This window comes from Condylura cristata, unplaced genomic scaffold, assembly GCF_000260355.1.
Source record: "Condylura cristata isolate star-nosed mole 26May11 unplaced genomic scaffold, ConCri1.0 scaffold00005, whole genome shotgun sequence".
In the NCBI taxonomy this organism is placed as follows: Eukaryota; Metazoa; Chordata; class Mammalia; order Eulipotyphla; family Talpidae; genus Condylura; species Condylura cristata.
In genome coordinates, this window is record NW_004567106.1 from 35,940,576 (window position 1) to 35,957,412 (window position 16,837).

General features: G+C 37.6%; 1 protein-coding gene across 3 annotated transcripts in view; it reads right to left on the reverse strand.

The window, feature by feature from the left end:
- Positions 1-16,837, reverse strand: part of GRM3 (glutamate receptor, metabotropic 3) — a 198,552-nt gene that overhangs the window by 112,360 nt on the left and 69,355 nt on the right. The gene's annotated exons all lie outside the window — the stretch shown is intronic.

Here is a 16,837-nt window from a genome sequence, read left to right on the forward strand (position 1 = left end):
GCAGACCTCTCCTGACCCACCTGCTGCTCCCCTCAGCAGTGTACTTCATCGATCTACATCTTCTGCTCCCCTCTCTGTCTCTGGTGAATCCTCTCACCACCCCCTGCACCTCTGGCTTGTATCCCAATTCTGTATGCATAATGAACAAATCTTTAAAAAAACAAACAAACAAAAAAAGAAATGATAAAATGCCCTGCAAGGCCCTTGCAAGAGTATTTACAGTAAAATAGTAATTGCTTAGTCATATTACCAAAAGCATCGTTTTATTTGGAACAAAACAGTATGGCATTAAAGAGAGATCAATGGCTTTATTTGAATCTTACAGCCATTGCTTACTTTACTAGTCATGAACTCAATTAGTTGAATCTGTAGCTTCATGACTTGGTTTCTTTGTGTTCAAATTCAGGATAACCATGCCTTCTTTGCAAAGTGTTGTGAGATCCAATCGTGTGCCTGCCCATTAAGCCAAAAAATACACTGGCAAATAATTTGAAAGATTTGCTACAAGTTAGGTATTTCCAGCATTTGTTTTGTTGGCACGTATGGAATCATATATTTAGCAAAGGAGAGACAGGAACAGATTAGCAATACTGGAATTATTAGAAGTCACAGTCATTTGGGGTCAGGGGAAGCATCGTAGAAAATATAATGCCGGTCTAGGGTTTATTTATTTATTTGTCTTAGAAAAAATGTAATTATATATTATAAGTATATATTATATTATAAAAATATAATTATTGTTACAGTGCTATAAATAGCCACAAATACTTTGCACAGAAAGTTTACTTTTACTGAGGAATGCAATGATTTCTGGCCAGGTATGTCTGCTCCTAATTGAGGATTGAAGCCTGAAGAAGCAGTGGCATTAATAGGGAGAGAGCATGTCATTACCAACTACATCTAGTGACTCTTTCCATTCCAGCTATTTTAACAGTTTCTCTTCAAATCCCTGTGGTCTTTTGTAGATTAAGTTTAACTATCACATTTAAATTTTTATCCAGTTTCAGATGTGACTAGAAAAAGCCCATCTTCCCTGCCCCATTAATTCCCTCCCCTCCAACCATTTTAAGAAAATGTGATCATTACTGATAGTAATAATGGTAAACTTTCACACATTTTAAATTTGCGAAAAAACTTTTATATAGTGTTCCACTAAGTATAGTGATTGTAAAGAAATCTGGTTGTGTGTGTTAAAGAAAGAATGGTAGCCCTGTTTGAGCCAGTGTGTGATGGGAGAATGTGAAGGAAGGAGGAGAAAAAGATGTAGAAGTGGAAATAAAATAAAAATGAGAGGAGAAGAAAACACACACGAGAAAGGAAAAGAGGCATTTTATCAGGTATCCCAAACTAGTATGGAATAAAAATACATCTGTTAGTAAAAAATACATCTGTTAGTATGTACCTTTGTCTGTGAGGGACATTTTGTGTGGCTAGAGGGTTTTGTTCTAGAATGAAGTTGCCTATGGAGAGATTGTGTGACACTTATAGGGATATCAGATATTTTTTTCTTTACAAATAAATATTTGAATTATCTAATCCCAACATGTCTCTGGAGAGATTTATGGCTTATGACTAATCCCATGTTATTTATGGACACAAAGAGGGAAGAAATGAAATCTAGAACTAAATCTCCAAATTTCATTTTAATCCAAGGCTTCAAATGGCAGAATTGTTCACAAATAACAGAATCGATAGATTTAGTACCTCCCACCTGCCTGGCGCATCTCCCAGAAAAGAAACTAATTCATTTATGAAATGGCCCAACTAAGTGAACAATTAGGATAAGGGAGGGATTGAAGAATTTAAAAATGCACACACAATTAATGCTGAACTAATTTTCATCCTATCCTTTTATCATTCTGAGACAATTAGGAGTTAGAGGTAGAGGAAATGCCTCTTTATTCTCTGCATTATGCATGGCAACTTATACCAGATAGTTAGTGGAGTCTCCAATGTCTTTTCCTTCCTACTCTCCTCAGCTACTTTCCTAAATAAATACTTTGCCTTAACAAAACTGGATTGACCCCTGTTTCATCATTGCTTCTTAGCTTTTCCTCACCCTGGTCTTTGTAAGTCCCTCTACTTCTTCAAGTCAACTCTTCCCTAGATTTAAAAATGCCCAGATTTGAAGGAGTGTGTATAAAGCACAGTCAGGTTAGGAACAGAGTGAAACCATCAAAAAAGGTCATTATAATAGTCATTATAGTGTCATTATAGTAGTAAGTTCATCAAATCTTAGTGATGAATGACCCTATCAGATTGTCTTGGGTAATTCAGTAAGGATGAGGTCAGAGAAAAGGTCATCTTGTGAGTATTGTGCAATGAAGGTGTGATAGTGACCCTAAAAGGACTTTTCTCTGGGTGGTAATTTCAGTAACAGACAGATTGCTAAGGTTTAGTGACTACATGACAAAAAGCAGAGGCAGTGAAGAATATGTTGCCATGAGAAGTGACCTTTTATAAGATTGAGGGGTGTAAAACTGTTGAAAGAAAGTTTTTCTGATTAGTATATTTTTTAATTATTCTGAAAGTTATTTTGGGAAGTTTCTTCACTCACACATACACACACTCAAAAAAGATTAATGGCTCTGTTATTTCTGTCAAGTTTTGCAGAAATGAGTTGAAGTTTTCCAAAGTTAATAAAGGAGACATAGAGACATGATTTTTCAAAAGTTACTTTGTCAAGGTGCACAGAATAAGTGAAATATTATAACAAGAGTAATGCTAAAATACATAGAAAAAGTTCTCTTGAAAGATAATGAATACTAGTCCATTCCTTTTTAGAGTAGACCATCACACTTTTAATAGATTTCTACTATGTCGATAAGTTGTATTATTTTTATGCTGATTTGGATATATTGGCTTATTGAAATAATACAGCTGATCTTAAGCAATGAGATCAACTACAATGAGATAGCCTTTTTCCATGTGACCTATGGAATTACTTCTGTTACTCTGTGGTAATAGATAGCAATAACTTGCTCAGTTTCTGTTAGAAAAATGTATATTTACATGTATATATGAAATTGCAGTTTTTCTTTTTATTATAACCAAATTATGAGCCATAAATGAATTGTTCTATAACTAATAAAAATAGGGTAAAATGAACAATTTAGAAAACTCAGCTTTTCTTCATAAAAAAATGTGTTTAGAATTCTAACCATAAAGCAGCATTTTGTTCAAAATAATTTTCCTGACATTAATAGGATAAGGGCATTTCTGTACTGAACATTAGCACAATGATACTATCAAAAATACAAGTGAGTCTAGAATGATAAATCATATTATTGTCATGTATTATATGCCAGCCTCTAATCTAAACATTAACTCACTTCATCATTCTATCCTTAAACAGTAAGCACTGTCACTATCCTTTTACAGATGAAGAGACAGGTACAGAGAAGGGAAGAATTTACTTTGTTAGACATTAATAGAACTGGGATTTGAACCCAAGCAGTCCAACATACAAAGCAATGTTTTACCAATACAGTATGACACTTGAAAATGTCATCATCTTTCTTCCATTAAAAAAAAATCTGCCCAGAAATAATCTCACAACAGGAAAATGGCTGAAAATCAACTTGGGTGATGGCATCTTGATTTACTCGATGAAGGAGAAGTAAGGACAGATAAAAATGCCACTTTCTTTGGGGATAGTTGACTATGGCAACTGTAAACTCGACTTGGGAGATACTTTTTCTGCACTAGGAAGAGAGAGAATATCAAAACATACTTCTCTGGAAATAAAGGCATTGATTTATTTAGACTCTATGTATTACTATGAACCCTGCAATGATAACTGTGTATTTCCACCACTACATTTTGCTGTGGGAAGCTTGGACTTTATTGCAGTTATCAGTTTCATTTCCTGCCCATTAGCTAAATGATACAGATCCCAACCACTAGAACAGATGTCGACATAGATGCCCTGCTCTGTGTGTGGCAGGTGAAGGACAGCATATGGGGGAGTCACACCCCAGTACGCAGCGTGATAGGACTCATGCAAACCTGCTGAGAGGAGGAAGAAGTTGATGTCAGCGGCTGTGAGCTCAATAGTAGGACAGTGTGCAGGAGTTGGGGCTTTCGATGACTTCAGACCTGATAGCTGACTTCCTTTCATTTACTGATTCACTCTGTTCAGTGCTGGAGAATGAGCCTCAGATGCTATAGTTGGCCGATTTTGGCAGTCAATTTGAGTCAGGCTTTCTGGGAGCAGATTGAGAAGATGGTAGGTTAAAATTGTGAATAGCTCTAATATGTTTGACTCCCATTAATGTTTTTCCCGACATTTCTTAGGAACTGCCTCATGTCACATTTTCTCCTTGATCATCTGTAGAGTTTGCAGGAAGCAGTAGTGCTGTTGTTCTGGCTAGCTACATTTTCTGTTTTAATTATGAGTTCCTAGAGAGCAGAGTCTACATCCTTTGACGTGCTATTGTAAGTGTCTGTTGTAAGAGATTGGCTAAGAGATAGGGCTGACAGGTGTGGAGTAGGGTATTGGTAAGAACCTGGCAAGAAAAAGTAGAAAGTATTTAGAAGGACATTCATAGAGGAAAGGTCTTTTTGGAAGAATTTCAAATTATTTTCGGAATATAAGATGTTGTTTTGAGACATTATACTTAATCATTTTAAATAGTTCACATCATGAGTTGGCCAACGTTTTGCTAAAGGGCCAGATAGATGTGTTCCAGGTTTTGCAGTTCTTATGGTTAGTATTGCAATTTCTTAACTCAGCAGTGTCAAGAAATCAGGGCAGGTGGCCACTGATAATAGCTAAACGAAAGGGTGTCGCTGTGTTGCAATAAAACTAGGAACAAAAACAAATTGAGTATACAGGCCGAGTTTGTAGATTGTTGGTTGGCTTTTTACACACTTACACTTGTGTATTTACGTATGCAGACCAAAAAATAGCAACTTGTCACTGAGTTTTTTTTAATGCTTTTTTTTTTTAAAAAAGATTTATTTATTTATGCATATAAGAACTGGCGTAAAGGGAAGAGGTATGCGGTGTGAGGGTATTCACTAGATACAGAGTGGGGAGCAGAACAGGTCTGAAATACACTGCTGAGGGGAGCAGCAGAAGAGACAGAAGAGGTCTGCTGTGCCATGTGGGTCAGCTCCCTAGCCCATGATGAAACTTGATGCTGCTGTGGCTGCTGATAGCTTCATAGTGCTGAGACTTAACCCCTTGCACCATCAAGGGGAGGCCTTGTAAATGCTTCTTATTTTGATTATACTTCTGATCTGACTTTGGTTTCTCATTTATGTGTTAAATATAAGTTTGGTCAGTGCTACAGGAGAAGACATACAGGGATAAGGAGACAAAGGGTAGTTTCTTTCTGCTGGAACTTCACTGACTGGTGAGGAAGGTTGATACATCAACCTTGTAATACAAATGTGATAGGTGTTGTGACCACTTCATGTGTAATAGAGCACAGAGAACCAGTAACTCTTCCTTAAAAGTGATGCCTGAAGGATCTTTCTGTATTGGAGGAGCTTAAGAGTAGCCAGAGGAAGAAGAGAATGAAACATATGTGAATGGGATCAGGGGCTTCTTGGTGAAGAACTATTGCTAAGAAGCAGACCACAGTAGAGTTGGTGTGTCTTTCCAAAGAGCTTGCTTTTTTCTGGAGTCATATAGTCTTGTTGGGTTGAAATGACATGTCTTCCATAAAAACCTTCTATAAATTTCCTGTGAATCTATTTGTGTCTTTCTTGTGCTATATCACCTTCTGTCTTGTGTTATAATTATCTTGCACTTATCGTTTTCTTGCCTATTTTATTTAAATTTCCTAGAAAAAAGAACTCTATTGAACTCAAAATTTATTCTTTACTATTCTATAAGTTCTAGTCATGGTTGGGTTGAAATCTGTCCACTGCTTGACTTAATTTTATTCCCATTCAGGTCTTTGTTCCACCCAAATCAGTACTGGCTGCAACTTTGAAAAGGACAATTTGTAATCCATTAAATTTGGTTCCTTATTCCCAATACTCAGCTACTCAGCTCTGGCCCCTGGCCCATAGTTATGACTCTAAAATGATAGTGTGATATATATATATATATATATATATATATATCACTTTCATTAAAAAATATGATGTGGGCCCTCCCCGGTGGCATAGTGGGTTAAAGCATAGCACTAAGGAGCATGAGTTTGATTCCCGCCGGCACTGGAGGTGATCCACATAGCATGGCAGACCTCTCCTGACCTGCCTGCTGCTCCCCTCAGCAGTGTACTTCATCGATCTACCTGTTCTGCTACCTGCTCTGTGTGTGGTGAATCCTCTCGCTGTCCCTGCACCTCTGGCCTGTACCCCAGTTCTGTGTGCATAAATAAATAAATCTTTAAAAAAATATGATGCAAAAAGAAATGATATCAAAATGATCAAAATGCAGTATAGGGGCCAAGCCTCAGCACAGTGACACTATCAACAGCCACTGTAGTAGTACAAGTTCCTTCCCCAACCAGGGAGCTGACCCACATGGCGTGGCAGAGCTCTCCTGTCTTGCCCACTGCTCCCCTCAGCAGTGTACTTCAGTTAATCTGCCTGTTCTGTTCCCCACTCTGTCTCTGGTGAATCCTCTCATGCCTTACACTTTTGTCCTGTACCCCAGTTCCTGTATGCATAAATAAATAAATCTTTAAAAAAAAATTTAAAACAAAAACAAAATGCAGTACAGTTCTAGGTTAGGTATAGAGAATATAAACAGTTAATTGGAACAGGAAATCTGAGATTTGCCTTTTCATTTTTAATTATGTCTTTGAAAAAATAACTTAGATGAGATGAGGAAGGAGAGCAGAAGGCGGTGTTTTCAGAGTTGTGTTCTATATTGTTCTGGGTAATGTGAATAGCATGTTTAATATCCAACTTGAGGAAGTCCAAGGAAAAGGTTAATGATGTTAAACTAAATTCAGAAAAAGATGTGGAGAGGAAGTGAAGTAAAGGAAATTGTGTGTCTACACAAGAAAAGGAGTTGAATTTCTGCATCATCATTGAGCACCGACTCTGAGCTATATACTGCAATGTAACCCCAATCTGGAAACTGGAGGAAAATCAAGGAACTGAGGTTCAGTTCCCCCAAGAGGTGAAAGTGTCTTTAGTCTCTTGAGGAAAAGCTGTCTTTTGTTTAGGAAATATCCCTTTATCTCAGGAAATAGCCCTTGGCTTAAGGAAATGGTCCTTGTTCACACTTTGGGGTCAGGGTCAATTTATTTCTGATTACATGTAGTTCTGCTTGTGAACTAGAAACTGCTGGAGACATCCTTAGACTAAACGGTAATGATAGCTGCAGTTAGTGGAAGATGAAGCAATGACCTCTTGGAAGAGGAGGGGCTGAATTTTCACCTGGCAAGGACAGAGATGCAAATGTCATAATAGCATAAGTATTTGATAGGTTTCTAGCACACAAAACACTTGAGAAATAATTGTTTGCCTATTGTGGCAGACTTTATTTTTCCAACATGTCTTGCTCTCCCACTTGTATCTCTACAAGGAGACTTCACTGTCTCATTGATAGATAGATGTGTTTTGCCTACCCTTTATTATGGAAATAGAACATGGTAGAAATGGTGCTACATGACCTTTGAGGCTAGCTCATGAGAGAAACAGCTTCTGTCTGGCTCATTATGATTCTCTTCTTGCTTAACTCAGAAGTCTGACTACCCTGAGGCTACCTTAACACTGTAAAATTTCTGACCCACACAATCTGTGGCATCATGTAATGGTGATTGTTTTATGACACTCAACTTGGGGTATTTGTTGTTATGCACAGTAGTAACTGATTGCTTGCTAAATGTTAGCCACTATGTTTAGGTTTTTATATAGCATCTCTCATTCCTCAGAGCAAGTATTAAAGATTAATCTAGCTAGCTCAATAGTCTAGATAAAAAAAATAATTGTGGAAAAGTGTTAAGAGGGCACTGAATCCTAACAGCCTGACCACTGGGCATCAAGTGGAGAGAAGTTAGGAAACTTTCCCAAAGTTAAAGCTGTTAAGTAGAAGAATCAGGATTCATGTCCAAGTCTAGCCATCCCAATGCCTGCAAACCTGTGAAGCTTTTCCCAAGTCCAGCGACAAGAATCAATTTGGTAAATGCTTCTGTCTAGGTTCCATCTTAATTCTACTGAACTATCAATACTTTATGCTATCACCTCAGAAGATATTTTTAATCAGTGGGGAAGTTTTGTAACCTATGAATGGAATTAAATTGTCTAAATAATATTGCAGCTCTTTAATGATACATCTTTGGAAGGCCACACCCAGCATAGTGTTTAGCTCATTAACTTAGCGCTAAATTAAATTACTTTTGCAAATGATCTTACACTGGCCACTGAAGAATGTTTTCTGTGAACCAGTAGCAGAGACACTTACTGGGATATTATTAGAAACTCAGGCTCTGAGGCCCCATCTCAGGCCTATTGAATTCAAATCTGCATATTTAAGAACATCCCCAGGTGTTTTAAATGTAGATTAGAAGTCGAGGAACACTGATTCAACAGAGTTTGGTACTTACGAGGAAAACTTCCCAGCAATTGGCTTGTTAAGCTACTTGCCACTGAGTTCTGATGTGTTTCAGAGAAGAAACTTGAAGAGCTACCAAGAAAATGATTCTATAACATGGAAATTGTGTCTTAAAGTACATATTCCTGGAAGCTATTAAAATACACTATATGAGCTCTGAAACCTTGTGGCTACATTCTATACTAATGAAAGCTATAATCTGCTATTAGTGCCTTGCCTGGAAAATGATTTCCGAGCTCTTTTCCAGACATTCCTACTGTGCATTTTCTCAGGATGAAACTGTGTTTTATATGCAGAAATGGTAAAGGAATTCAAGCACCATTCTGTTAATTTATTTTTAAGCAGGGTAGGAGGAATCTATTTAATCTATTTATCTGTGACAAAACTGTACTTGGTTCAGAGAGGGATGTCTTACTGATTCCTGACCAAAACTTCAAAGAAGTCTAGGAGGGAAAAAGAAGCATGTACTCTTTCGAATTATCTCATTAATAATAATGAGCCTGCAGTGCATATTTATAATTGAAAACACATGTGATTTAAAATCTATTCGGTATCACACGCACTGTCTAGGTCACAAGTCTTGCATTGCACCAGCCAGGATTCAACAATCGAGCATTCCAGTGTAGCTCAATATAATCTATACCTCAAAGGTCTCTAACAACTTTGGATTCTATGCTTTCAGATGCCTTTGACCCAGGCTTCCAATTCTCCACAAGGAAGGGTCTTGCTGTAGGAACTTGAAGTTCCCTTGTCCACTATTCCCAAAGTCCATGAATTTTCGGTATTGCCCATGCTCTCAGAGGTATCTCTCCAAGGTGCTCAGTGATCTCACATTGTGGTGTGGCATTTCTAGATTTCTTCTGTGGTATCACTAGCTGGCTCTCGTCTTTCTGGAGAGTGCCTTTCAGCGTTGGTGCACTCTTCTTTGCTTCGAGATGCATCTATTCTGTTATCCCTTTGATAAGGTAAAGGTCCACTTAATAAATGGCCTCAAGGAGGTGGTGGCTGAAACAGACATCTACTATTGGACATTTGTTCTTTTTGCTTTACTGGTAGATTTTGTATCATTCTTCTGGTGTCCTATGGTATTATGTTATGCTCAAATCCAAGTACATCTGTTTGTTTGTTTTTACACTTAATTTTAGATTTAATGCAGTTGCCTAAGTTTAAAATTTGAATTGCCAAGTGGAAATTCCAGAACAATTATGAATTTACCTATTGTAAGGTGCAAGGCGATTCTCTAGAGAGAATACATATTTCATGACAACATTTAGATCTTTAATCAGATGCATATTTTTAGTTGTATCACAGGATAGGCAGAAATTTCCAGGTTTTTAGGGGTCAAATAAATCCCCCCTAGATACTTTCCTTACTTGGCATTTCATCCAAGAAACTATGAGGAAGAAATTAAAAACTCATCAATAAACCAGCATGGAGGCTGGGATGCTGGAAACTTTCATGTGTTAAATACTGTACTCCTGTATAACCCCTTTTGAACTCTTCTTCTGCTCAGTAGATTGATTTGCTGCCAATTTGGTCCTGAGTGATAGGGATCCTGGGAAGACAGTTGTTTACATGGCAATGAGCAAGAATGTGAGTGTGTAAGCAAGGGGCGGGACAGTGACCCAGAGAGTTGATATGGCAGCACATTCGGTTCTCATAAAACCGAGTCAAGTAAAAGCATGACCAAAGCTGGCTCCTTCTCTATTCCTTAAATCTTGTTTATTTCTCTCATTGCTCATAGGGTTTGTTTATTTGTTTATGTCATTCTCTCTACCTCAAGATAAATGCTGAGAGGCAGAGTTTTGCTCATTCATTTATTTCTAGCCTTTAATAGTACTTACCACATAGTAGCTACTCAGTACCTGTGGAGTAAATGGATATTTTCAAATAAATCCCACTGAGTAGACAGGTCATTTAGGTGTTGAGTACTCGTAATAGACGCAGCTTGCACTGGGTTACTCTAAGCACTTGATTTGCCACTGAGTGTGACTCTGCTGTGGCTCTGGGCAGAACACAAATGTAGGAGGAGATGGATCACAGGGCAGGCTGGCTCTGTCATCCAGATCTCAGAGCACAGTCAAGGTATTCTGACTTGCCTCTCTGACTTTCTTTTATTTCCAGGGTTCTGTAGCAGAGTGTGTGTATTTTGTGTTTTCAGTATTCAAGCTCCCTCTCATCAATCCTATGACTCCACCTGATAGCTCTGTTCTTGTATCCATTCATCTTCTGATGCCAAAATCTGTTTCAACCACCTGTTTAATGGCACCCTCCTTTGAGTTCCTCCCTGGCATCACAAATATAACACATTTGATAGTTTACACTTGATATTGCCCCCTTACAAATCAGAAATGCCTTCAATTCTTCATTGCCAGACAGCCAGCCACTGCTGCTCATGCCCAGAGCAGTGGTGACTCCATTGATGTCATGGGGGAACACCGGCTCCAACTCTTTGGTCTATAGATCCTGACAAACTAGACCAAATTCTACTTAATGGTAGAAAAGACCACTCGTAACTTATCTCCGATCAGAAATTACAGTAGTCCAAGAAAATTTGTTCTTTTAACTAATAAAGGGAGTTTTTTCATCTTAAGTACACTATTGCTGTTAACATTTATTTTTCTGTAAGCCAATCCAATAGATATTTCTTAAACATCAATTTTGATAATAACATCTGGTGTTGGACTAACATCGCATATAGACAAAACATTTATCTACAGTCATACAGAAGCATGCACACAGACACACGCAGCTTTCCTTCCAAAGAGTTAAAGCACAGAAAGGTTTAGGGTTGTATGGCTCTTTCAGTAGTGAATACTCTCACTTCTTTTATTTCGTATCTGAAACGAAGGCCTTGGGGAGTTAAGTGAGTTGACCTTGGCCACAACTAAATTATAGCATTTATGCTGCTGGCACCAGCAGGTGTCCTGATTGTCAGTTCTGCATGTTTCCTTTCACTGTGTCTCCTGTCTGTGTAGACGGGACTTCCTAGAGGCTGGTGGTGGCTGTGAAAGAATGTTGGAACAACTGTCCTCAGTGCCAGGGTTGTTGAAACTACCCCCAATCTTCCCCTCACAAACCTGTAATTAGTCTTAAGTGCTTGGAAACAAAACTGACTGTTTCTAGTAGAAATGATATGAGATTTACCAGCTTATACAGTATTGTTCTTTCAAGTCCTCCCTTTGTCTCTTTCCCCTTCCCACCCCCCAATCAGATATCATTCTATTCAAAGGGTCAGATTGCCATAAATCTGAAAGCAAACATTGTCTCTTATTTGTTTTTCAGTGTTTGTTTAATTGACTAGGTCTTTACATTCCAATCTTACTTGATGGTAAATTAAGATAAAATATGATGTGGTATTCATGCATGGACAAGAATGCTTGCTTTACAACACGAAGATAATGCTATAATGAAATAATGACTTAGGTCAGGTAGTATGAAGAATGTGAACGATAGCAGACTCACATTTCCATTTTTAACAGGAAAAGAAAAAACTCTGCTAATATGGCGTATATAAGCCCTAAAATATCACACTCAGCAATGGAGACATTAATTTTGCTTAAACAACACTATTCATACTTGTAGAATTCTGACAGTTTCAGGAACCCACGAGAATTAAGAGGTCTGCAGCAAATGAATGCACATCAATAAATTACCCTTAGTGAGGAGTTTTTTTCTTTTTTTTTTTTATAAAAGCTGATCTCATATTTTCTACTTAGTCACTGACTGTGAAGATGGTATGTGCAGTGCTTTACAATGACTTTTTGATGTTTTCTTCCTGTTCTGAATATTCCCTTTGTGCTTTGGAAATCAATAGTACTGCAGAGTTTTACCTGTTCTTTAATATTTCAAAAGCCCTTTCCTCCGTGCTCAACTCTTGACACAAAAGTTTAGTAAGCCTTGACAAAAACCATGTCTTCATAATATATAGAGTTCCCTACTGCTCCAGTTTGTTTTTAAAAGATGAGGCATTTAAAAATGGCTAATCTGAGGCCAGAGTCCTCATCATTTCTAGATAACTTGATGCTTTTTTTTGTTGTTAAAATAATAGTTTGTATCTGTGATGTCAGGCAAAAGTCCTCATTTGTAAAGAGAGACAATGCAGGAGAGAGATGGGAAAATAAATAGAAATCAAAAAGCCACTTGATTATCATTCTGCTATCTGTCTGTACCGTCAACTTGCAGGTAGTAAATGCCATTATGAATTTAAATAAAAGTCATTGCTCACGCATACTTGAATGGGAAAATTGGTATATTTCACTGTGGGTATATGGTGTTTAAAAACAATCAAGTTTCCTCTGAAAGAATGTTCACAAACATGCTTGTATGTATAAACTCAGGTATAAAATAAGATGCTAAGTTAGGTAAGATAATTTTTTACTTCTTATATATGTCTGCTTTATTTGAATTTTTTAATGAATCAGAAAATAAAGCCAGGTTTGTTTTGTTAATAACAGGAAAGCAATCATAATGGCAAATAATCGCAATGCCTATCATTAAAGTTTCATGTGCATCAGTAAAAGAATGCAATAATAACAGTGAATTGTTATAATTATATTAAGGAATAAAATATTCAGTAAAATAAAAAAAAAAAACAATCAAGTTCATCTTTGACAGTGAATTCCCTTCTTGATCAAAACTGAAACAAAGGCTGTCTATTTTGTGGTGGGTAACAGACTTCATAGATATTACAAAAGTCCACAATAAGAGAACTATAGCTAAAAACTAAAGAACTGGTATAGTTTTATCATAAGAAGAATAGATATTTTTTATTTTGCACTTGGCATACATTTGAACATGTATTAACTCATTGAATCTGCTCATCGATCATTGATCCCCTTCAGCAGTAGTGGGAATATTAAAGGAGAAACCAAATGTTTCCTTTTTCCTAGCTAGGAAAGCTCAAACTTGCCCAACAAGGAAACTGGAGACTGTTTATCCTAATTATTTTATGCAGATTACCTGTCTAATATTAGGCAAATGAGTCAGTAGAAACTCTTTTTGTGTATCATATCCTGAGCCATGGCCAGTCAGGTCACACCACAGAGTGAGTCTGTGCTACGCTCACTCCTGCCTGCCACTAAATGGAGACATCTCTAGACTTCTGTGAATCAGTCTTGGGTTTAGAATTAGATAAAACTGGTTTTCAGTCTCAGCTTTTTCCTGTAGTAGTGTTTGATCTGTACAAATTCCTTGGTATTTCTCTGCCTTATTTTTCTCATAGTAATATCCAATCTAAGGCTTGCTTTCAGGATTAAGTGAAATAATGCGTATCATATACTTTTCTGTTCTCTTTTCTCTAATTCTTTATCTTTTCTCCCCCTCTCTTTCTCATACTCCACCACTGAATTGATTGTTTCTTCTACCTTACTATAAAAAGGTCCAGCGCAGAGTATAGGTCTGGATCTCTACCCTGAGTGAGTTTTATTGTAAAACACTAGAAGTACATTTGAGGGTCCCTAGGTCCACTTATTCAGCTGTCAAATGGTATCAGTATTTCTCATTTATATGCAAAGAGACTTTGTAAAACATTGATTCAGAGCTTCAAAGATGAAAATTTCCATATAACTGCTACTCTAATACTTGACTCTGAGCCTTGAATGCATTCTTTTTAAAGTTGAAATCCACATGTCTCTTATAAATTGAATGTTTTCTCTTTTCCTTATAATCTCCCTAGTTTTTCCATTGTCATACCCTACATCACCCCTAATCTTTAGGCCACTTTTGTTTAAATGCCTTTGCAAGGTGACAAATCAAAATTTTTTCATTGTATCCTAACTGCATGAACATTGGCTTTTTAAAGTTAACTGGCATTTTAGGATTAGATTCAAGACTTATTAGGATTGCCTTTGTGAATCCAAACTAAAGGTAGATTTAGTCTGGAAGGTCAGCTGTGTAAATTTTCACCTGGAGCGTTCTCTCTCTAGTTTACAAACCACTCATTTATTCATTTCTTCATGAACAATTAAGCTTGTATTTGTGCCAAGCATTATGGTAGGCACTAAGAATAGCTAACCTAGAAATGGGTTGGTCCTGTAGGGGAGATGGTGTGAAGGTGGGCGATGGGCAAATGTAGGGTGGCACAAGCTAGATGGAGACACGTGCGAAAGTCTCCTGTTCTGCTGAGCTCTTTCTGACCAGTATACTCACCATGCTCCTAGAAAAGCGAAGCTCATTAGAGGTAATGCTTTTAAATCTGTGGAGGAGGGAATGTTTATCCAAGCATTATTTATTTTTTTTAAAGAGTTATTTGTGCATACAGAACTGGGGTACAGGCCAGAGGTGCAGGGCGGTGAGGGGATTCACCAGAGATAGAGTGGGGAACAGAACAGACAGATAGACTAAGTACACTACTGAGGGGAGCAGCGGGAGCATCAGGAGAGATCTGCTGTACCTTGCAGTTCAGCTCCCAGGCTGGGAATTGAACTCACACTGAAGCTAGCTTGCAGTGCTGGGCTTTAACCCGTTGTGCCACCAGGGAGAGCCCCAAGCATTATTTTTAATGATGGTCAAGTGGTTAAACAAGCCAGTAATTTAGAATACTTTTGAAGTGGAACCCTAGTTAAATAAGACTCCACTTTTTAAATTTTTCCTTTTTCAGGGAGAGAACAGTATTCTTTATTACCTGGGCCCATTGTCTGAAACATAGTTGTCACTCAACATACTTGTTCAGTGAAGAATGAAAAGAATGTCTGTAGTAGCATGTTCCTGAATCATAGTGTATACTGCCCATGTGCATCGTACACTGTCTGGCAATTTAGAGGACACTTTGAGAATAGCCACATGAAGTATAAGGTGAAGCATGGTAATTTTTTGCATGGATGCAAAAGTTATATTTGACTTAGTAGGTTAATTGCTTAAGTAGCACAGTGTAATATTTAGAAAGACTGTGCTCTGGGCTTAGATATGGGCAGGCCCTGGCTCTATTTTTTTATGACCTAGGTGATTTTTGGCAATTATTTAACCCTTGCTAGTCTCTTGTCTTTTTTTTTTTTTTTTTTTAAGATTTATTTATTTATGCTTACAGAACTGGGGTACAGGCCGGAGGTACAGCGGGGTGAAAGTATTTACCAGAGACAGAGGGGGAGCAGAACAGGCAGATCTACTGACATACACTCCTGAAGGGAGCAGCAGGCAGGTCAGGAGAGGTCTGCCACACCATGTGGGTCAGCTTCCTAGCTGGGGATTGAACTTGTGCTGCAATGGCTTCAGAGAACTTCATAATGTAGTGCTTTAACTCACTGCGCCACCAGGCAGAGCCTGTCTCTTGTTTTATAAGATGGAAATGTAATGTCTTTCTCATGTGGCCTAATGAGAGAATTCATAACAATATAAAGGTATTTGTTATTATTTGAACTGGTTGTTAAAGCAGAGGTCAATTCAAGGTTTCCACAGCATAGAGTATAACAGGAAAGTACAGTGAAGATGTATAGTTGAGTCAAATATAAAGTTAGATCAGTCTTGGCCTCTATCTCTAAGAGTAGAGGCCAACCAAAATGGAATTAAGTGCACAAGAATAAGTGTCAAATTTACAAAAAGCTTTTAGTATTCTAATACTTTGATAAACAAGAAACACTTGTAGTTTTTAATATTTAGAGCTTATATTGCACAGGAATGTAAACATTTTCTGTATATAATGATGACATTATTATCACAGAAATATTATATATCATACCTTTTACATGCCAAAAACTTTAGAATCTTCCTGTGAAAATGTTGATAAACTTTTTACTTTATATCTATATTTGATAGGTAGGGGAGGTATAGGGTTAGTTTATGTCCCTATCTAAAAACTTGACTACTTGGAATTCTGAAAATCCTGGTGTTAATGAAAGTTAATTATAAAATAAATATTATATAGTTTGGATGCTAATACCTTTGTGAAAAAAAAAAATGAGGAGAGAGCAGAACAAAACCAGAAGTCATCTGACTGATATTGCTTTGACTTGCAGTGAAGGAGAGAAGGAATGACTATGGGACCCCAGATTGCTGTGTGAAGTCAAAGCCTCTGTGAAGCTGTCAGGGAGACCCTCACTCAAAGTTATCCATCAAAGGGGCTCCCTGTCTCCCAGGAATGCATTGCCCAGTATGGCTATCCCTTCCACAATCAGTCATGGGGTGATGGAGCCCCTATCTTTTCGCCACATTTGACACAGGATAAAGCCTGCCTCTGCTTAAAGTACCTGTGCCTGGAAGCATTTCTGTGTCTCCTACAACTTTCAGCACAGTAGTCTGGGTTTGTCAAAAAATACCTAGATATTGAATCAACGAATTTCTGTAAGAACAATGAAGCTAGACCTCTCAGACATCTAA